The sequence below is a fragment of the Lycium barbarum genome, chromosome 10 (genome assembly GCF_019175385.1).
Source record: "Lycium barbarum isolate Lr01 chromosome 10, ASM1917538v2, whole genome shotgun sequence".
NCBI classification, from domain to species: Eukaryota; Viridiplantae; Streptophyta; class Magnoliopsida; order Solanales; family Solanaceae; genus Lycium; species Lycium barbarum.
Window position 1 is genome coordinate 58,709,467 of NC_083346.1, and position 24,036 is coordinate 58,733,502.

Here is a 24,036-nt window from a genome sequence, read left to right on the forward strand (position 1 = left end):
GAAATTAACTAGCATCTCGCTTTTGTTCTTTCTCCATTATGGTAGTCTTGACTTGCCGTGTCATAACTATCCATCATCCTGTAAGTACTCTTTTTTTTCTCCTTCCTTGTTTCCTTGTTAGTGGGCAGCTACCTTTCTCCCTTCACGGTGCCCTCTTTGCGTTTACACCTTCGGTGCCATCTCGGGCTATCCTTTTTATACCTGTTGATCTCAGATATACACTGTATCATTTTTTTTTTGTAGTCGATTAGTCAGGCTCTCTAATCCTTACATCCTTGTCGCCATCTCTTTTACCCTTACATTCCAAATGTTTATCCAGCATAACTGTGTCGCTAGTGAACCTAATGGTTATGTTCCTTTCTAAGGCCAGTTATATCATTATACGAAATACGTATATACGCAATGCTTCTTCGCCATTTATTATCCTTCGCAGTCCAGTTACACTTATGGCAGACTTATAATCTGAGTTCAACTAATTTCATAGCTCGCAACATCTTTGAGCTCCTGCTACAACTTTTTCTTTACTTCCTTCCCTCACATCTATCAATATAATCCCAGAAGCATAGGACTACGACAATTCTTCTATTATGACTCTCTTGCAACGCAAGTACACTTATCTTCAATTTCCTTGTATCGGCGATCGTTTCGTCAGTCGTTATTCCTTATTGGCTTTCCCTTGTGGCCTTCTTATAATTTTAGTTGGGCATAGCTTCACGTTGACGGTTCATATAATTCCATAGCATATGCTCTTATGTTCAGTGTAATTAGTGGTCCATGAACTGTTTTCTAATATCCGGTGAACTCTTTTATTTCCATTCATAAGAGCAGTGTTCTTTCTTTCCTTAAAAAATTTCCAAACCACCAATCGTTGTTCCTTTTATTACAATTGTCATTGTCACCCCAAGTGTTCTTTGGGTTCGTCATCCTCTCTAACACCCTTTGTAAATTTAGCTTAGAGCCCTTTCTTGCTCTTTTCATTACCCTTAAGGCCATGTCACTGCATACTTAGGTACGGCGCAATTTTTTTTTTGCCTGATACAAGGTATTCAAATCATGGTCTAAAAATATTGTAGTTCATCCTGGCGTAAAGTGCTCTCTTGAGTTATCTTCCATACTTTCTCCCTATGTCTGCCTCATGGTACACTTATTGTCAATTTGTTTCTACTTCTTTCCGTTACCTGCCCGATGTGCAAATACGCGTCGAACTCTGGCCCTGAGCTAGTAAATCCCCTTTTCTGGAGCTTGAAACGTCATAGTTCCTTTCAAGTCTAGTATGTTCTTCCCTCTTTATTATGGAGGTCCTTATACGCCCATAGCCTTCGAGTGACCGTCATCTTCGATAATTATCTGTCGCCCTTCACGATTTTCTTAGGGGCTGGGGTTCCGTCATCGTATGGTCTGACTTGTTTATCTTCTTGCTAGTTACAGTCTTGTATCTAATCGGAATACTTATAAGGGTTAGATCCAATTCTGATGCCTTCTTTTCCTTCTTTTCGCACCTCTGTCTTTTATGACTAACGGTTTTCCGGACCTACAAGTTAATAGGGACATCGAGATTCACCACATCCTTTATGAAGTCTTCGATTATACCTTACTCCTCGTTTTTCTTCCCGACTTTACTTATAACATATCTAAAACTTCTTTCCCTGAGTTCTTCTTCCATTTATGTCTATATCATCATATATGTTTTTTCAACATTTCCATACCCCTTCCATCCACTACTAGTCCTTTCGCCCACTTAGCTCACTTACTCATAATCCTTCTTAACTACGCGTTTGTGTTGCAGCTGTGCATCCAAGTTTTTCGAGTGTCCTGCTACTTTTGCTCTTAGCACAGAATTCTTACAGTTTACACTCTCTCTATCCTCGTTCAACGAACCTTTATCTATCTTTCTGATACTACGGCCGAGTGGTCTTCCATGCACGTGCCTTACATTTCATTCCATTTCCTCTATGATCAATTCTCTCGGTCTTCACATGACTTCTTATTCCATGCCATTTTTCTAATCAATTGTGGTGACTCATCATCCTTGTTCTTTCCTCTATGAGTAATCGGTGTCCTACCGCCAACTCGTTAAAGTATCCTTCTTACTCCCATGGATAAAGATTTCCAGTTACTCTACTCCTAAATGTTCTCCTCTTCCTTCGACTAACCCATTAGCATACCTTTCCTACTTTCATCCTTAACCTTCCTTGGGTTTCTTCCTCCTCGAGCACGTTTCTTCTCTTGTTATTTATGGTATCGGCTCTGGAGTTCGTGAAATATTACTTTAAACGTACAAAGCCTTTCTATTCTTAAGTTATCCCTTTAAGAGAACTCCTCCATGTCCGAGGCAACCATGTCAATATGACTACCCATTTGTCCTCTTATATACGTCTCGAGAGCTGAAAATCTCTTAGCATCATTGCAAGGCTTAATCATTCTTTGTCTTTCTTCACATTCCTTGTCATGGTCATTATCCCTTTAGCCCCACTTGTCGAATTCGGTTCTCGAACCCCACCATTCCTCTTTTGTTTCGTACTACCACACTTTATCCCTTTCACATGCCTACCTTTGAATGTTTGCCCAAATAGTCTCGCGCTTTGCCCGTCGTCTCTCTCGGAGGCTTCGCTCACTCATGTTTCTTACTTTTTACTTTCTCAACACTTTGATCTCCTTACTTTCCGTATTTTCACTTTCTTTCTTTTCCAAATGTCATTGCATTAGAACTCTCCACACTATCCGGTAGTGAAAGTAAATCAGCTTACCCGGTAACGTTCTTTTGTCACTTGAACTTTATTACCCTGTTGGATTAATGCTTTCAAGATACCGCAACGCTGGTTGCTAGGATACACATACCGGCAGATACAGCCATAAATGGGATATCATATGCATACATATGTACATTTTCTAACACCTCGCTTGCAAGGTATTTCCAAACACTACTTAAGCTCATCCTAATTCTAGAGCTGTGATGCACTTTCTTTCTCTTCACCGGTCTAGTCTGCCTCGTTCTACGCGACCTCTTAAGGTTTCCAACCACTCCGCACACTCTAATTTCCCTTAGGCTACTTTAGCTTCTTATTCATGTCTTATGTCTAAATTTATAGGACTTTTAGTACACTTCCCAGGGGGTCACCCATCCTAACATTTCTCTCACCCCAGCACACTTAACCTTGAAACCCTTATGAAATCCGATGCGTTAATGCTGGCATGATCACATCTACCTCACCGCATGACCTTCACCGCATAATCTAGAGCAAGCTGAAGTCTTGACAGATTCCAAAACATTCTTGTACTGCCTCTCCCTCCGAATTAGAAAGGATCTCTTACTCTTCCGATTACATAATTACTATTTTTCCCTTTTTGATCCTCAATATTCACCTCTCACCTATGTGTACGACTACCTTTCATCCTGGATTTCCAAACTCCCAACAGTGGCGAAAACACCTTGGTCGTTGTTACTTGTAAATACTTGGTTATCGGCCCTTGGATTTACGATCGCCGCTATTAAATAATAATCTATAACAAATGCACATACATAGAAAATTCCAATAAGGACTCATATACCTGTAGCCGATCGGTCTCTAGTCTGATCTGGTGGACTATGAGGTGAAATGTGTTCTTCATCAAGATTTTCCCACCATCGGCACCATCTGCTCGTTTGGCCTTCATCATCTCTCTCATCCGAGTCTGAGGGATATAAATAACCGGGCAATTCCTGGTTTACCAATGGCTAGGATAGGGGGCTGGAGTAATTCGTAACACTCACCGGGGAGGCTGGTCTGTCACGACCCAAACCGACACGCTCTTTCTAGAATTCCATTATTTTTTTCTACACATTACGTCAATCAACTCCCTTCGTAGAGATGTACTTACTCATAAATCATGATTCTGGCTATCACTAGGTTGCCAACAGGCATAGTCGTCTCAAATCGTTTGATTTGGCTCGGGTTTCAACCCAATACGTTCAGCAATATAAGGAGCGATATATGAAGACGTAGAACCTGAATCAATCGATGCATATACATTATAAGAGAATACTGATAATATACCTGCGACAATATCAGGGGATGACTCAAGATCCTATCGCCCAGCTAGCGCATAGGTATGATGCTGGGGTCCACTCGAACTGGGCATTCCTTCTCGGTCCCTATCACAGCCTACTGATATTGTCGGCCTTTGCATCGGAAGGCGTACCAATGATGAAGAGCCAACTGCTATTCCCGTGGGCTGAACCCTACCTCTGTCATGTCGAAATGGGCACTCGCACATAAAATGACCTGGCCAAGCACAGGCATAACAAACATCCAAACCCAAGCGGCACGGCCCTGCATGTAGTCTACGGCACTGGGGGCATTGTGATGCGGGTGGTCTCATCTGACTGAATTCACCTCTATACTGGGAATTCAAAACTCTAGAGCCCTGACCTGATCTGAGGTAAGTGGGTCTATGAAACCTGAGTCCAGGAAACTGTAGAGGTACACTTGTTGTTGAACGAGTTGGGTACCTACAGAACTGCTGCCTTGAGGCACCTCTAAAACCACGGTCAAACCTTGAAGATCTGGTCCTCCTCCTGTGACCCCTATCACTAGGACCCACACCCTGCCGCTGAGCTTGAGCGGCTATTAATTGAGTCAGCAAAAGGATGACCTATTTCATCTCCTCGCTTGAAGCATCAAGTGGGGGAACTGGCGGTACAGGAACTGGAGTGGAGACCCTTTCTTTCTCCCCTAATATAGGCGGAGTGTGAGCAGTACGAGAGGGAGCCTCATTATGGGATTCACCATTTTCAATATTTACCGGTGACTCCCGATCAGTCTGCTTTTCTACTGCCATCTTGTCCTTCTGGGCGGCTGTTGGTTTCCTCTTCTCAGGCATCGCTGAAAACGTAACATTCGATTAGGAATAAGGAAATCCTCTTATTATAGCTCTATCAGACGATCTATGAAGAAGAAAGATGGTCATGGTTCCTAAATGTCCCGCAGCCTCTTGTGTATAAGTGTGGTGCGCTTCACACCCATAAACAAGACTCTACTGGACACGGCTCGTAGACACACCCTAGGACAGAACTGCTCTGATACCACTTTTGTCACAACCCAACAAGAGGGCCATGACAGGTACCCAGTATTAGCTACTGAGCACCCCTTATCGTAATATCTATCGCTCGACCTGTGCAATTATAATTCCCAATATACTTGCGGTGAAATGCTCACTAAATATCTTCACAAAACATGGATATGTGCATAAGCTTGCAAGGTGTCAAAAGTGATATACAAAAATATACACTGAGGTGATCATGAGATATCTATTACCCACAGGTATGTATCTACGAGCCTCTGTCTGGAATACTGAACATTAGGATGGGACAGGACCCCACCGTGCCCCAAAATATATACACAAAAGAATGTACCAATGTGCGGCAACTCCGGAGTAGTGGAGTGCTTCCGCAAAACTGCTGACAAGGCTCCTAGGGATCTGTACCGTCTTCCCGTCTACCTGTGGGCATGAACACAGCGTCCGCAAGAAGGGACGTCAGTACGAGTAATGTACCGAGTATGTATGGCATGAACGATAATATAATAAGGGATGCAAGTATGAACAATAACAGAATGGAAATATAGAGCATATCGTAAGATAAAAGAGTAACCTGTGCATATGAGTGTGTCTTAGGGAGGATGCCATGCATGTTTAGCTTTCTTTGAAAAACATTTCTTGTTCATATATACAGAAAATATGTCGAGGCGTCGGCTCCGATCCATTTAGCCACATGTGTACCGTGTCTGGGCATCCCGCGTCCGGGATGATATCATATTACGCCAACTGATCAGGTGGTCATGCGTCTATAGCGCCACTCCCTTTTACCCATATTCCCCATATACATATACATATACATATATCATATAAGCAGCATGCATGAGATCCCAAGAAAAGCTATAACTCTATCAGAGTGACGTAAGGTCAGTAACCTCCGATTATATTATGGAATAATTATCGTCGCTCTGTCTCACCTTGAAGGAACAATTATTATAAGGTGAGACTATCAATGAAGAATAGCATCAAGAGAGAACATAGAATAAGATCATAAATCTCATAAGGCATCAATTCATATACTTTGGAGGCTTCAAAAAATAGTCATCATCCATGAATAAAATTGAGAAATCAAGAAATAGCTCAGCATTCTTATATCGTCATTGAAATCGTAAACTTGGAACCTTTAAACCCAGAATCATCATCATCATAATCAAGGTAGGAAAATAGTCTCATCTTTGACATCATCATTGTTATTGTGAAAACAGGTTCATCGTTGTTATCATAAGAGCTCACGGAGCCATAAACCTCTGATTTAGGAAATACAAACACTTTGTAAAACATTTATGAATTATTAGGAAAGGGGTTATGCCTTGGAGTCATAAACATCTAACTTTTGAAAACGAGGAAGATATGGAAACATTTTGAAGTCACAACATAGGAATCATGCCTTTGAAAGAAAGGGGCGAGCCTTAACATACCTTTCGGTCGCCTTTGTCGTTCAACGTTTATCCTTCTAAGCTCGTAAATCTACATACAAACCATTCATACAATCATTAGGCTCAATGGCATACGCTCATCTTAAGCCTTCAATTTAATTCCGTTTAGAATCTGCCGAAATTCGAGCAGCACCTCGCCTGTTTATATGCCTAGCCCGAAATCACAATTCAGCAACCAACAACAACAACAACAATACCAACATTAATAACATCATTTCCAACACCAACATATGCCATAAAACAGCCCACACGCTGGTTTCCAACTTCTATAACTAATCAACTTACTACACAATTATTTAGCGACTTTATTTCCGTAAATAAGCCTTAAATAATACCAAAAGAGAAAGATTCATACCTTTTTTCTTGTTAAGACAACAATATCCTCAATATCCACGCTAAAATCCACCGCAAAACAATACTAGAATCACAAATATGCGTTACCCGGACCTAAACCACTACTCCAATACTTGAAAATTGCTCACTTTTCGTTTTCCTCACACTCTCTCTTTAATTTCTGGAAATTTCTGGGCTATATCTGGTGAAAAAAAGGGGGTTCTTACCCTTTTTATAAGGGTCAAATTCGGGTCGGTTCACTGTAGCATTTTACTGTAGCAGCAATGTAAAAGGTCGGTTACTATAGCAGTACTGTAGCACGCGTTTCTGCTCTGTCAGCCTGACTTGTAACGTTCATAATTCTCTACTCCGATGTCCTATCGATGAGCGATTTGTTGCGTTGGAAACTAGACTTGACGAAATTCATTTTAGGCTTTTGTTTCACCTTAAAACACTTCATATGCTAAGAGATATTCGTCCCTGAAGTTTGACCAAAATTTTCACACAAAACATTACCCATTCTTTCTCCGTAGTCGTACTACTTCATTTCTTCCTCTCATTTCCTTATAAAACCTTTCGGTATACCTTATATACATCCTTCACCCATTAAATATACTTAATAATGTTTTCTCCTTATATTCCAAAGTGGTTTGACTTAACCCTAACTGAACGTACTTATGTTTCAAATTTGATAAGTGTTCTTCGAAGATACGGGGTGTAACAGAAGCATTGGAAACTGGACTCAAAGACCTTCGATTTGATAGATGGATTACCCCATAACTCAAAGTATAGCTCCGAAGAAGTTTACCCATATTCTAATGGATTTCAAAACTAAAATTCTAGTGAACTTTAGTTGACTTCTTAATCGCAAGCCACTATACTTCCAACCTTGACATAGGACTAACATATGACTCAAATACCTCATGATATTGCCTACTTAGCAAAATGAGCACATCTAGTCTTGCTTTGAAGGTATGGGATATTATGTTCCCTTTCTTTTGAGCTTCCGAACGAGCACAATCTATTCCAATACGATATCTAAATAAGAATACGAACATGTTGATACCTACATAACCATATAAAGGTTTCGGGCAAAAAAAAAAACAACTCAAATCCCCGTCGCAAGCCCCGAATGTTAAAACTGTAATTTCAACTTAAATTCATCTTACCCATAGTCTCCATAGTAAAAATAAAAAAAGTCATTGAAATCTAATCACAATTGGACCTTCAATTTCATCAAGAAGACTAAACCCAGTTCCATGGAAAATCCTTATTCTACAATCTAAAACATGGAAGAATTAAATAATTAAATGATGGAATCATTGTGAAAAGTCTTATATTAAGGTTAACACCTTACCCTAATGTAGAATCTTAAAGATAGCTGTCACGACCCAAACCAGAAGGCCATGACGAGCACCCTGGCCCTACCTACCGTGCACCGCTAATCATCCTTTCATATCATAATCATGAACACGGGTGGACCACGAGGGTCATCAGATGGAAATATGCTAGATCATAATAGTACTACACTGAAAAGAAACGCGCATAAAGGACATTCATATATAACTATGTTGAACAAAACTGTACAACCCGACAAGGCCATCATAAACAAATATACAACAAAATATAGGTCGAGGGCGCTATATAATGTCTAACTATACCACATTTGTATACAAGCCCCTAATAGAGCACATGACATAACAAAGTCCGGATAGGGCCCCGCCATACCCATATGTACAACAAAAAATATAACGCACCAAGGCATAATAGCAACTCCGAGAAAGAAGGGGTGCTCTAGTATCAGCCGAACAACAACCTAAGGAAGCGGATCATCAATCTGTCTACATGAACCTGCTGGCATGAAACACAGCGTCCCTTGGGTGAAAGGGGCGTCAGTACGAATAAAGTACAAAGTATGTAAGGCATGAAAGTAACACATAGGAGACATGAAAGTATGTAGGATAAAACGAATGAAATCTGTACATCTAAACTACCTCTGAGGACTAATGACATGCATAAGTACTGCATATATGCGTTATAACGCATGTCAAGCCTCTGTGGGCATCCCATCGTATCATATTGGCCTCTGTGGACATAATCATCATCATATCAGCCTCTGTGGGCATACTCATCATCATATGACCAGCAAATCAGGTGGTAGTGCGTATATAACGCCTTAACCTTCCCCATACCCCATATAGATATAATATAAGTATACGCGTATATGGCGCCTGTGGGGTCATAGTGTGTGTGTGTGTGTGTGTATATATATATATATATATATATATATATATATATATATATAATGCAATGCATAAATATGATAAAAGTGCATCCTGAATCTGTCGCAGTGACATAAGGTCGTTACACATCCGATCATCATTATGAAATAGCATTTTCATCATCAAGTGACTCTATGATGCATACTGAATCTGAAAAAGTACTTACTATGAACAATATCATTGGAACATGAATCAACATAGGACATCTCTAGATGCTAAGAATGGAATCATTATGGGCAGCATTACGTTTACGTTACGTTCATGAGGATGATGCCAAAGGAAAGAAAGTTAGCCTTAACATACCTCAAGTCGTCAACACAATCCCACCACGAATCTGTCGGACCAGTACTCCAATCACCTTAGTCACTACCGCACACCAAACAACCAAAAACACAACAACAACCTCATATAGGTCTCTTTAATTTCACATCACTACTCACTCCAAGATTTACATCAAAACAGCCCAATATACACTTTGTATACGATACTTCTACACTTTATTCTTCCAATTATACCATGTATAACATCCTCAATACAATCTCAACACCAGCTACTATCCTTACAATAAGATTTTAGCTTAAAAACACATTAACAACATAACTCAAGTTAGATACATCTCAACATAAACTTAAGTTCATATTTGAACTTTCCCTCCACCTTCTTTCCATCCAAACCTAGTATAACCATCACATAAACTCATAAACATGGAATAAAGATAGAATCTTACCTCAAAACTCAAGAACACTTCAATTCCAAGATTACTTCCCCTTGAACTACCCTCCAAGCTACTACCAAGAGGAGAAACAAGCTTTCACAATACTTTAGAACCTTTGAGGGGTTGATTAGATATGTTAAAGAGAGTTTTCTAGAAGGTTAGAGGTCAGGGGAAGTGAAGAAAATAAGATAAAAGGAGGAGTATATGAAATAAGAAAAGAACTAGAACCGACATAAAAACACAACCAGAAAATATTGGTCGTTTATATATATATATATATGTATGTATGGTCCATATTTTTGGACCGTATATCTCCAGCCAAAAATCACCCTCTCTGCCTAAGGAGGTACAGATCGTATTCCAAAGTACGGTACGTATTTCTCCGTATTTCCACTTCCCAAAATCAAACTTCGATGAAATGTATTCTCTTCGATTCGTTTATCCCCTAATCCTTCCAACACATACCAAACATGAACTTAAACCTTCATATACTCCAAATGAACCTGTCTAACCTTATAAAACCTTGAAGATAATTTCGCTCTCCAAATCTATAGCCACAAACTCACGAAGATGTTTAACATACAAAAGTACGGGGTGGAACATTCTCCTCTATAATCTCACCACTACCAACCTGCCACAGAGCACAACAATACAATACAATGCCAGACAAGGCTGCAACAATAAATAACAACAATGGTCCTACACGACCAACAAGAGTAATGACAATTAATACATACATGGAGATAATGGTGTCGTGGTCTGCATCTGCTCTGGGGTTGGAAACAAATGAGGATATCTAGACTTCATATCTTCCTCGTTTTCCCAGGTCATCTCTTCTACATTTTTATTCCTTTTTGGTTCGCAATGTACGAACTGTGCGATCTAGAATAGCAATAGGGACTTCCTCATATGATAACTACTATGTAATATGGACATTATCTATGGGTACAACTCTGGAAGAATCTCTGATGTAATTGCAGTGCATGGATACATGGAAAACCGGATGTACAGACTCCAAGTCTAAAGGTAGGTCTAACTCATAGGCTACTCGGCCTAATCTACGTATACTCTTGTACGACCCGATATACCTAGGGCTATGCTTGCCTTTATTACTGAATCTTATTACCCCCTTCATAGGCGACACCTTCAGGAATACCTAGTTATCTACCCAGAACTCCAAGTCTTGTCGTCTATTATTTGCATAAGACTAGTAACCTCTCCTGAATGAGTTTAACCTTCTCCACCACCTGTTGGACCAATTCAGGCCCTATCAACCTTGATTCTCCAACCTCAAACCATCCAATAGGAGATCTGCCCTTCCGCCTATATAGGGCCTCATACGGGGCCATCTGGATACTGGAATGGTGGCTATTACTATACGCGAACTCAATACACGGCAAATGATCATCCCAGGTACTTTTGAAGTCTATCACACATGCTCGTAGCATATCCTTGAGCGTCTGAATAGTATGCTCAGCGTGCCCGTCTGTCTGGTGATGGAATGTTGTACTAAGATTCACCTGTGTCCCTAGTCCCTTCTGGAAGGATCTCCAGAAATTAGTTGTAAACTGTGCACCTCTATCTGAAATAATAGATACTGGAACACCATGAAGTCGCACTATCTCCTTAATATACAACTTCACATAATTCTCGGCGGAATAAGTAGTCCTGACAGATAGAGAATGTGCTAACTTTTTAAGTCTATCAACATTCACCCATATCGAATCAAAGTTGTACTAGGACTGAGGTAAGCCTGTAATGAAATCAATAATAGAAGGTACGACTAGTATTAAGAAAGTAAAATGAAATTTAGAAGGTTTCACATTTTTGCGAAAGTGGTCGAGGGGCCTACTTCGGGCAACCATAACCCCTTGATTAGTTCAGAAGTAGAAAAGGTCCCTCAATGAAAGTTATAGTAAGTGGAAATAACTTTCCATCCATATAAATATCAGGCAAAACAGAGATCGGAGCAAGAAGTTATGAGCGTCACAAAATAGCTCGGAGCAAGCAAGCCACGCGGCAACGTAACATTCCGAAAATTCAGAATAGGTGTGGATGTGTTAAATGATTATTAATGTGGTATTTTAGACATATGAAGTCCCATCAGAATGACCTTGGGTGGAAATAGTTGGTTTGGCATCAAGACGAATAGTGAGGCGCGCAAGATTCGATAGAATCGACTAAGTTTATGGTAGGTCTGCCCACCAGCCCGATGTTATGAAAATACGTTGGTAATTTGAGAAAACTTAAAACATAAAAGTGGTAGATCTTTGAAATACCTTTCAAACGGTATATTGTGGAGCCTGAACGGATCCATGTACAAGTAGTTAGGGAAATTCCACCAAACACTGCGCAGAACCGACACAGAGAGCGGGTACGATGGCCCAGCGTCACGGGTCGATCTCACAAAAACACCCTCTCTTACTATTGACCTACAGGGTGTCCCTCAATGGCCATGTATCCTGGGCACATCACGGAAATGATCGGGTTTCGGGTAAAAATTCGAATTTCGCATTTTAAGTTATATTTAAGCTTGGGATTCATTCCCTAACACCCCCTATTAATGAAAAATCCTCCTAAGGCAAGAGAGAACAAGCCCCAAGACTCAAGAACCCTCCAAGGTGAGTTCTCTAATGATTCTAGGTTGATTTCAAGTCTCTAACCTATTTCTAACTTGAGTAAACTCTTCTAATCTATAGAGTTGTGATAGGAACACCATTGTTGAGCAAAGAAACCCTAGAAATGAAATTCAAGAGGATTGAACTTCAAAAAGGTAACACTTCTACTCTTTAATCATTTATAGTTGTGAATTGATGAGCTCTTGGGAGAATAGTAAACGGGTTTGATAAAGAGAATCATATGAACTGTAATAGGGTTTTGGATTGTTGACCTAGGATTGTGATAATCTTATGGGTAACGAAGTATAATGATTGTTATATCTATTTGGGATTGTAGAATCACCTAAGTGCAAGAGAATGGGTTGTTGGGTGTAGAAACACCATTAGTAAGGGCTATGAAGCTTTATGCCTATCAAGTGTTCGATAAAATACCTAAGTGAACAAAGCATGTATATTATTGATAATATGGAATCCCTTTGACTTGTCTTGCTATAGATTAAAGTTGAAAGGGTTGACAAACGTCGTATTACGCTCTGAAAGCATGAAGTTAAGGTATATGAGGCTAACTCTCTACGTTTGGGAATGTTGATAATTCTCCCTACGATACGGTTTATTGACTATTACGATTTGCCTCAGAGTTATATTTATGCTTTAGTTCCATAAATAGTTGCAGAACCCAATTCTCTAGATTCATATTTCGTTCATGACTTTCATTCTGAACGTTATGAACTCAGAACGTAATCTAATTAGACTAGTGTTTTATACCCATATAAACTAGTTAATGTTTCAGTTCTCATAATCAGTTCATGAATACATGGCTCAGTCTAGTTCTATTCAGTATTCAAGTATTATGTAGTCCAGCATGATTCAGTATTTCAGTATTATGCCTTACAGTATGACTTTCTGCCCCTTGATATTCCATGAGTCTCAGCCATGAAAACTCTGTATATTTACACTCCATAATCAGTTCATAAATACATGTCTCAGTTCAGTGCTAACCAGTAGTTCAGCCTAATGTATTACAGTATGATCTCAGTTTCTTAATAATAATTAATGAATATTGAACATATGTTTTTTGCCCGAGGGCACAGTCTCATGTATACGTATACTTGGCTGAGGCCAATGACTGACGCACGTAGTTGGCCAAGGCCACTAATTTGTGCACTTATATTTGGCTGAGGCCCCATATATGATTAACTCAATTAAAATAGGTGAATTCATATTCAGAACAGGGAGTACCTATTACTTTACTTCTTTTGTTCTGTTCAGTAATCAGTTTCAGTTTCAGAGTGTATATACATGTTTATTAATTTGGGTTGCCCTTTCCCGAGCACCACACTTAGAGTTCTTTTTTCAGTTGCTTTACATACCAGAGCAATTCAAATGTACTAGCTATTAGGTTAGCCTCAGTTCTTTCGGGGCATTATCTTATCAATACTTTACCGTCTTTCAGTATTTACCAATAGTTAGTGTTTTCAGTACTTCATTAGAGGCTTCATAGACTAGAGTAACAGTTAGACAGAGGCGTAGGCTTTTCATGTTAAGCTATGTTGGCTTCAGTTATGCTTCCGAATTATATTAGTGTTTCCGCACTTTGATGATGTATCATTCAGATTTTTAGTATATCCGGTTGTGTTATTTATTTTCCGCATTCAGTATGTTATGATACCACATGCTGATTCAGTCAGCCAGTTGATTTGCTTGGTCACATGTATTCAGGCACCGGGTGCCATGTTACGTCCAGGCCCAGGCTCAGGGCATGACAAAGCTTGATATCGGAGCACTAGGTTCAAGTGTCCTAGGGAGTCTATGAAGCCGTGTCCAGTGGAGTTTCCTGTATATGTGTGTGCCGGCAACGCATATAAATGGTTAACTACCAAGACATTCAGGATTGTCTAATTTCTTTCTACTCTAGATCGTGCGATGAAGCATAGAGTAATAAGTAACCTTATCTTCCTATCGAATTACGTACGTTTCAAATATGCAAGCAATTAGCAGGGAATTCAAGGTCCAACTAAGGATGATTACCCATACACGTACTGTTATATCCCGTGTTTCGCGTGTTCGAAAAAAAATTGGAATAATTGTGACTTGTAAAGCATAAGGCCACATTTTGATTTCATTTGACATATATGTTGTTGTTTATGAAAAGTGTTGACGCGGAGACATCGGGGAAGGCCAAGGGCAAAAATTGGAATTTCGGAAATTTGTTTCGGGAATTACAAAACGAGAATTCTAATAAAATGGGCTCAAATGAAAGAGAAAATTTAGGCCCAATCCACATGGGGTGGCCGGCCATGGTCCATAATGTGGCAAGCCCATGAATTAAATTGATCATGTGATGATCATGTGACTAATTAATTAAGGAAGCATATTATATATTCAAGTTCATCCTTAGAATGTTCAAGAAAAAAATCAAAGAAAGAAAGAAAGAGCAAGAAGGGAGGGTTCGGCCCCCTTCAAGAAAGGATTTTTTTTTTTCCAAGTCTTAGACTTTGATCCAAAAATCTTGTTCTTCATGAATTCTTAGTAAGTTCAAGATGCTCTTCAACTTGGTCTAATTTTTAAGGCAAGAAAGTGCTTGTGTTGGCAAGTGAAAGTTTGAAGAAAAAGGTAAGATTTCTACTCTTTTGTGTTATGGAATAAATATATATGTTGTAATGATTGGAATTTGATGAGAATTGTGGAGTTGTAATATGTGTGTGAAACCGTGTGTGTGTGTGTGGGATGGTGTATGGCCGTGTGCCATGGTGTTGGTGGAAAGCGGTGAGTTAAATTTTATTTAGTCCGTTAGTTGCGTCGTTGTGACCATTGTGACGCAAATGAAGGTTTAACGACTTGAATTAGCCTTGAATTTGCTTGTATGTAATTATGAGAAATTATGTAAATTTTGCATGACTTTTATATAAGTATGGAAGTAAGATTCAAATGTGAATTTGGTTGTTGTTAATGAGTTAGAAAGGAAAACAATGTGAGTTGGAAGTTTCGTTACATTGTAGAAACATCGGATGGAATATGAAATTAGCGGGAATACTTGAATTCATGAATATTGTTTGGAATGCTATTAAATGTATTTGGATGATCTTGAACTAGCTAATGAATATGGAAAATGTTGATGTTAGTTGGATATTGGAAAGTGGGATAGAAAAGTAGACTATTGTTGATATAATGCATTTTTGTGATGATTGTTGGCATTGTTGATGTTGCTGGGTTGTTGTTGCTGCTATTTGAGCCGAGATGATTCTCGGGGGTGCTATATTTATAGGGGAGGTGCTGCCGACATTTCGGTAGACAACTATGACTTTAAGTTGAATCCTTAGAATCCATAACTTACAATTGGTAACTTTGACCATTTGTAGATTCCGGGCGAAACGGGATTTGAGTTTAAGCGAGCGAAAGACGCACGTAAGGTATGTAAAGCTAACCCATTCCTTCTTTTGGCATGTCCTAAGTATACTAGGTCGATACTTGAACCTCGGGGACAATTCCGTTCATGGAAATTCGAATTTGAATTTGAGTACTATTCATTCAATCTAAATGGATTAGAAAACCTCACATTTTGTTGGAGAATGATCAAACGTCCGAAACCTTTGTAAATGTAATAGAATCGCTTCGAAACTTCCATTGATGATTCCATAGATCCTAATACTTGTGATTCAGGTCCGCCACCTCGACTTGACCCGAGGTAGGCCCACTAATCCCGAGACTCCTTTGTTTGTTCAAATAGGCGTATTTTTGTATAGTGTCGGAAAAAGACTATTGTTTATGACTTTGGCTATCATAGAATAATGTCTTGACTGCCACTGACGTTCTAAATTACATTTCGAACTATAAATGTAACTTTGGAAGTACTTTCGTGAAATAAATCCTGTATTGACCAATTGTTCGAACTAGTTTGACTAATGAGATGATATATGATTATATCAAGTTTTATAACTATTTCGATTTATAAATTGTATTAGTCGCTCATGACTCTGCTCGTGCCCCTTTATTACGATATCGTTCACCGGTTCCCGGGCCGGTTATTGATCACGCGCACTATGACAATTCGACCATATGCCCTTTTGTTGACATGAGTATCCGGGCATAGGTGTTCCGATATAAGTATTCCGATGTAAGTATTTTGATATAAGTATCCGGATAAAGCATTATGATATGAGTCTTCTGAAATAACTATTCGACATAAGCATTCTGAAATAAGATTTCTGATGTAAGTGTTATATTATAAGTATTCTACTATGAGTATTCTGATACAAGTACTCTGATGTGAGTATCCAATATGAATGTTCTCTGTAAGCTTTAGCGTCTCCAACTTTCGTATACGACATCGGATTGTTTAGAAGTGTCCGAAGAGGTTCCGGTACCAAAAACGTTCATGATCTTTCTGTATGTACATATGGTTCCAAAATCTCCGTTTGATCTGATTCGTAAGGACATCTGAAGGTGCCTGGTATGACTACGACTCCGATTCTCCGAAAAAGGCTTCTGAAATGCTTATAAAGCGTTCTGTACTTCAAACACTCGTAACTTTCTCATACTACGTTGGATTGACCTGAAATCTGTTCCAAGCCTCCAGGTATCGGTAAGGACGCTTGTCTGTCGAGTCTTGGTTTCTATGTGCATCTGGTTTCTCACTACTCTGCTCGCGCGAGCCTTAGCATGTCTATTCACTGAGCCGGGCCAGGATATGATATCGTGCGCTGTTCCCCTATGTTGTCTACTGTGTTCTGAAATAAAACCGTGAGGGGTGGTCTGGGCTGAGCTCGATCCCCAAAGCGGACAGTATCTGCGCTGCATAATCTGATACCAGGAAGACGCGTTGGGAGTGTACTGGGCAGAGCTCGAGCTCCCGAGACTGATCCGTGACCCGTGTACTGGGCAGAGCTCGAGCGGGAAGAACGGGCAGTTCCTGCATGGGATGACCACTGTATTGGGCCGAGCTCGAGGTGGCATACCCCTTGTAGGCGCGTGTTCTGATATGATATGATACGATCTGATATGATATACTCCGGCTATACGCCGCCTGATACGATACGTTTATGTATGGTGTGACCACTGTACTGGGCTGAGCTCGAGGTGTCACACTCCTTGTAGACATCATATGATTCGCAGGTTACAACGTCTGATCCGATACGCTACGGCGTCCTGTTATGGCATATGACTTTAATGTGCACTATATGTGATCTGCGTCTGGAAAGTAAGTTCTGATACTCTGTACGTCTTGTATTCCAACCGGTATACTATATCATCTGAGTATTCTGTATGTTATACACTCCGTCTGACATATGAACTAGGTAGGCACAAGTTGCGTCTGGAAACTCTGTTCGTTTGGCTACCCTTCTGACAGGTTATATCGGTTTATATGATATGTGATGATTTGTATGACCTGGGTCTGGGAAGTGAGTGATTTTTGATATTCTGGACCATGTACTTATTCTTTTACCGCATGTTTCGACTATAGTTCTGATTTCTATATTCCGTGCTTTACATACTCAGTACATATTCCGTACTGACCCCCTTTCTTCGGGGGCTGCGTTTCATGCCCGTAGGTACAGACGTTCATTGTGGTGATCCGCCAGCCTAGGGTACACAGTCTGCTGTTTGGAGTGCTCCTTTGATCCGGAGCCCATACTTTTGGTACAGAACTCTTTGTTGTATATGGTTTCGTGCTTATGGTTATTTTTGGGTACGACGGGGCCCTGTCCCGTCATATGATTTTGTTGTCTGTATTAGAGGCCTGTAGACATGTATGTGGGTCATGGGTCGTGTTTGGTCCATGATGTCTGCTTGGTTTGTGCTCGGTTTACCCCTACGCTACATTAATATGATCGATCTATGCTTTATGATATAAATAATGGTTTAAATGATATGTTTATAATCTGGGACGCACGAGATTCATAATATGTAGGCACAAGTGAAATTTGGTTAGCATGTATGTACGAGTGTCCATGTCGGGCACTAGTCGCGGCCTACGGGGGTTGGGTCGTGACACGTACAATTGTGAAGTACTTGCTTGTAAAGAATGAGACTTGAGGTGATATTGAAAGTGGAATAAAGTGTAAGTCGCTCGAGAAGGGATATTGTATAATGAATTTTGAAGTTGAGTGATAGCGATGTACCTGCGAATGGAGAACGAGAAACTCCATGAAGAGAATAATAGTGAAATTAGCAAAGGAGCTAAGTCTGCAGAAAACATAAATCATGGAGGATCTCAGGGAGGTGGAGACAGACAGTTTTCTACTGGAAGTCATCAGGACCTACTCTATCTACAGCCAGTGCATCAGTCTTGAGGTCTAATATGATCAAAAAGGTCAGTTCAGGCAAAAACAGATTTTTAGAGCAACAGGCTCTCAATCACAGGCTAGTATGGGCTACAGAGATTTTCAAAATCCTATACGCAACAAGTGTGATAAGAGGCACCATGGGTGTATCGTTCGGGCATAGATGTGGATTCTGGGCGCGGTACTCATTGTCACTATCTAGAGGACCACCCATCAGTGAAACAGGGCACCAGAGGTAATGTGACTCGGTCCACAAATTCAGCAGCTTCTCGAAACTCTCAAGCCCAAAGCAGGGCGTAAGTAGCTAACTCTGGTAATACAGGCTTCTTTCAGAACCGCCTGCTCGCTTTAGCAAGTCGTCAGGACTTAAGGCATCCTCAGATGTAGCCACAGGTATGATGATGAAAACTCTAATGCAAGACCCCATGGGGAAATATGTTATGATTTTAGTCACAACGGGCATAGATTGGTCACCTTGGTTTTGAATAGATAAGAGCTTTCGTATGACTCAAGTACATGACTAAGAAGATATGATGTATGAAATGAAAACCTTGAGCAGACGATATTAAATTTCTAGGAATAGTTTTAGTTGTTTAAGTTTAGTCAGGTCAGAGTTAGAGAGTTCGATGGAAGTAAGTTACTACGAGAAGGAAATATTATTAAGAGATAAGAAGGTTTGTCAGTTCCCTCTTAGATTATGTGATTAAGTGTTTATCCCATATGTGGATATCCTGAGATGATTTTTTTTTCTAATGTGTATAGAGAGTTCAGGGTCGGGTATTTCAATCTTTCATATAAGAGAAACGTAGCTTCCCTAAGTTTAATTCATGATTGTACTTTTAGAAAGATAGTAAACAACCTCGGAATAGGGTAAGATGATAAGGGAAAGTTAGAAATAACTTAGGTTATTCAGAGCATAGTAGGTAAACATGAGGCTATCAGGTCGTTAGTTGAAGAATAGTAAGTAAGTCTTGGGCAAATACAGTGACTTAGTAATTTCAGCACAGCTAGTGGATGTATGATTAATTCCTTTAGTCAAGATAACACTAGTGAAGTGGTTAATATTTTGAATACATCCGAATGTGTGTTAGAAACCAAGGGTTTAAATTAAATTCGGAGTATAGTGATTAGTGGAAGGGGAAATCAACTCAGTCGTAAGAAAGCAAACTACAAAAGAATAGCCTTTATGAGTTATCAGAAAAGAGGTTTCCCCAAGATTGACAGGGTTAACAAAGTTAAGTTGTTAAGACAGAGTACGCTAGTTATGAATACATTTGAAGTAATCCAGTTTTCCCCAGTAAGGAAGATTTGCTTAAAACTGAGGCAAAAAATGAGTCGTTAGTGTTGTAGAGTACAAAAATATTATAGAAGATCAGGAAAGTTAATTGGATCCCAAAAGAGAAGAATTCACAAGTATAAGACGTTAGCCTTTGGTCTAAGGGGGAGATGCATAAATAGTCAGCAAGTGCAATGGAATAATTGAAAACTGGAAGAGTTAGCATGAGATATGAAGAACCTCAGTTCAGATTGGGATAGCATAATAAGATAGTCTCCATAAGGAATATGCCTCCCATGCAGGAGAAAGCCGAAGTGACTAGAAAGATCATCGATCGACTTACGTCCAGATCAGTTACAATCGATTAAGTGGAAAAACAACTTTAAGATCATTCCCATTTATGTGTCAAAAGGGTAGTGCCATTGCACGAGACTCTAATCTTCAAGGTGCTAGTCAAAGACTTAGCGCACAGCAGTACTATGAGTATTTCAGGAAGTATCTCAGAAAAATATCAAGTATGGGAATTATAGCTCATGATTGAGGTAGACAAGAGAACTATGGTGAAAGAATTTCACCGCTGAGCCAAGCTAAGAGGTCGACTTTCGAACTCCAAAGATGGTGGAGTTGCTGTCTAGAACAAGACTTATTCCTCCTTAGAAGCGAAGTGAAGGAGAAACAGTTTTATGATCCCTACTTGTTGTAGCTAAAAGAAGGGATTCATGAGCATAAGACAATGACTTTTGAACAAGGGGGAGATGATGGTACTTTGAGGTACCAAAATAGATTGTGCTTTCCAGACATATATGGGCTCAGAGTTCGGATTATTTCTGAAGCCCACAATTCCAAGTATTTTATTCACTCAAGTTTCACAAAGATGTATCATGATCTTAAGGAGATTTATTGGTGGAATGACATGAAAAATCACGTAGCAGATTTTGTGGCTAAGTGTCCAAATTTCCAGCAAGTGAAAGTCGAACACCAGAGGGCTGGTGGGTTGGCTCAGAACATAGATATTCCCATCTGAAAATAGGAGATGATAAACATGGATTTCATAACAGGTTTACCTCGCTCTTTTCGAAAGCATGATTCGATTTTGGTGATTGTAGATCGACTTACCAAGTCCACTCACTTCTTGCCAACGAAGACCATAGATTCAGCAGAAGATTAAGCCAAGTTACATATCCAAAACATTGTCATATTTTAGGAGACTCCAGTGCCCATTAATTCACACTGCGGTTCCTAGTTCACAACGAATCTCTGGAAATCCTTTTAGAAAGGATTGGCACAAGGGTAAACCTTAGAACAATTCTTCATCCACAAAAAGATGGTCAGGTTAGAAATAACACGCTATTCAGATCTCATGTCTCGACATTTAAGTTTCCAGTATTCAATCTCATGTCACGATATTTATGTCTTTCAGTATTCAGTCAGTCCAGTTAGTAGTCAGTCCAGTATTCATTCAACTAAGTATTTAGTAAGTTCAGTAGTCATTTAGTTCAGCATCTCAGCAGTTCATTAATCATGTATTCATTCAATTTAGTAAGCATGTGTTCATGTCAGTTCAGTGATCATGTATCTCAAATAGTCAGTTTCAGGCAACTTAGTTACAGAGTAAACTCTGCTAAAGTTTCTATAGAGTCTCAGAATTAGTCCCAATTATAGCGAAGACAATCATTCGAGGACGAATGATTCCAAGGGGTGTAACTCCTCGGGTCCTCAGACTAAGGTACGACTTGTATTAAGAAAAAAAATGAAATTTAGATGGTTTCACATTTTTGCGGGCCTACTTCGGGCAGTTATAACCCCTTAATTAGTTGAGAATTTAGAAAAGGTTCCGTAATGAAAGTTACAGTACGTGGAAATGTGGAAATAAATTTCCATCCATATAAAGATCAGGCAAAACAAAGATCGGACCAAGAAGTTATGAGCGTCACAAAAACACTCAGAGCAGCAGGCCATGCGCGTTGGCCACGCGTCAATGTAACACTCCGTAAATTCAAAATAGGTGTGGATATATTAAAGCAGTATTAATGTGGAATTTTAGACATATGAAGTCCCATCGGGATGATTTTGGGTGGAAATAGTCAGTTTGGAATCAAGACGAATAGTGAGGCGCGCAAGATTCGGTAGAATCGACTAAGTTTATGGTAGGTCTGCCTTCCAGTCCAATTTCGTGAAAATTCGTTGGGAATTTGAGAAAACTTAAAACATGTAAGTTGTTGTAGATCTTGGAAATACCTTTCCAACGGTTTACTTTGGAGCCCAAACGGATCCCTATAATGCGCAGAACCAACACAAACATCGTGTGAGGGCACGTGCAATGGCCCCGTGTAGTGGGCCGATCGTACAAAAATAACTCTATTTGACCAGGGACCTGCAGGGGGTCCTGCGATGGCCATTAATCGCGGGCCTATCGTGAAAAAGATCGAGTTTTGGGTCAAAAAGTCAGAATTCGCGTTTTAAGTTATATTTAAGCTTGGGATTCATTCCCTAACACCCATATTCACAAACAACCATCCTAAGGCAAGAAAGAACAAGCCCTAAGCCTCAAGAACCCTCCAAGGTGAGTTATCCAATGATTCTAGGTTGATTTCATGTCTCTCTAACCCCTTTCTAACTTTAGTAACCCTTCTAATCGATAGAATTATGATTGGAACACCATTGTTGAGCAAAGAAACCCTATAACTCAAATTAAAGAGGATTGAACTTCAAAAAGGTAACACTTCTACTCTCTAATCATTTATAGTTGTGAATTGATGAGTTCTTGGGAGAATAGTAAGCAGGCTTGATAAAGATAATCATAAAAACTATAATAGGTTTGTGGATTGTTGACCTAGGATTGTGATAACCTTATTGTGATGATGTATAATGATTGTTATATCTATTTGGGATTGAAGAATCACCTATGAGCAAAAGAATGGATTGTTGGGTGTAGAAACACGATTAGTAAGGGCTATGAAGCTTTATGCCCACCAAGTGTTTGATAAAATTCCTGAGTGACCAAAGCATAGATATTATTGCTAATATGGAATCCCTTTGACTTGTATTGCTATAGATTAAAGTTGAAGGGTTTGCCGAACATCATATTACGCTCAAAAAGCAGAAAGTTAAAGTATGTAAGGCTAACTCTCTACGTTTGGGAATGTTGATAACTGTCCCTACGATACGGTTTATTGACTATTACGATTTGCGTCAGAGTTATAATTATGCTTTAGTTCCATAATAGTTGCAGAACCCCAATTCTCTTGTTTCGTATTTCACTCATGACTTTAATTCTGAACGTTGTGAACTCAGAATGTAATCTAATTAGACTAGTGTTTTATACCCATGACTCTCAGTCTAGAAACTCAGTTTGTTTATAAACTTGTTAAATTTTCAGTTCTCATAATCAGTTCACGAATACAGGTCTCTGTCTAGTTCTGTTCAGTATTATAGTGTTATGTAGTACATCATGATTCAGTATTATGCATTACAGTATGAATTCCAGCCCCTTGATATTCCATGAGTCTCAGCTATGAAAACTTTGTATGTTTACACTCCACAATCAATTTAAAAATACATGTCTCGGTTCAGCGCAGACCAGTAGTTCGGCCTCATGTATTACAGTATGATCGCAATTTCTAAAAAATAATTAATGAATATTGAACATATGTATTTTCCCGTGGGAACAGTTTCATGTATACGTATACTTGGCCAAGGCCATTTACTGACGTACTTACTTAGCCAAGGCCACTGATTTGTTCACTTATATTGGGCCGAGGCCCCACATATGATCAACTCAATTAAAAACAGGTGAATTCATATTCAGAACAGGGAGTACCTATTACTTTACCTCTTTTGTTCTTTTCAGTAATCAGTTTCTGTTTCTGATTATATATAAATGTTTATTGATTTAGGCTGCCCTTTCTAGAGCCCCCCACTTACAGTTCTTTCTTTCAGTTGCTTTACATGTCTGTGCAATTCAAATGTACGGACGTCCTTTTTGCCCAAGGCTTTCATCTCACGATATAGGTAATGGATTT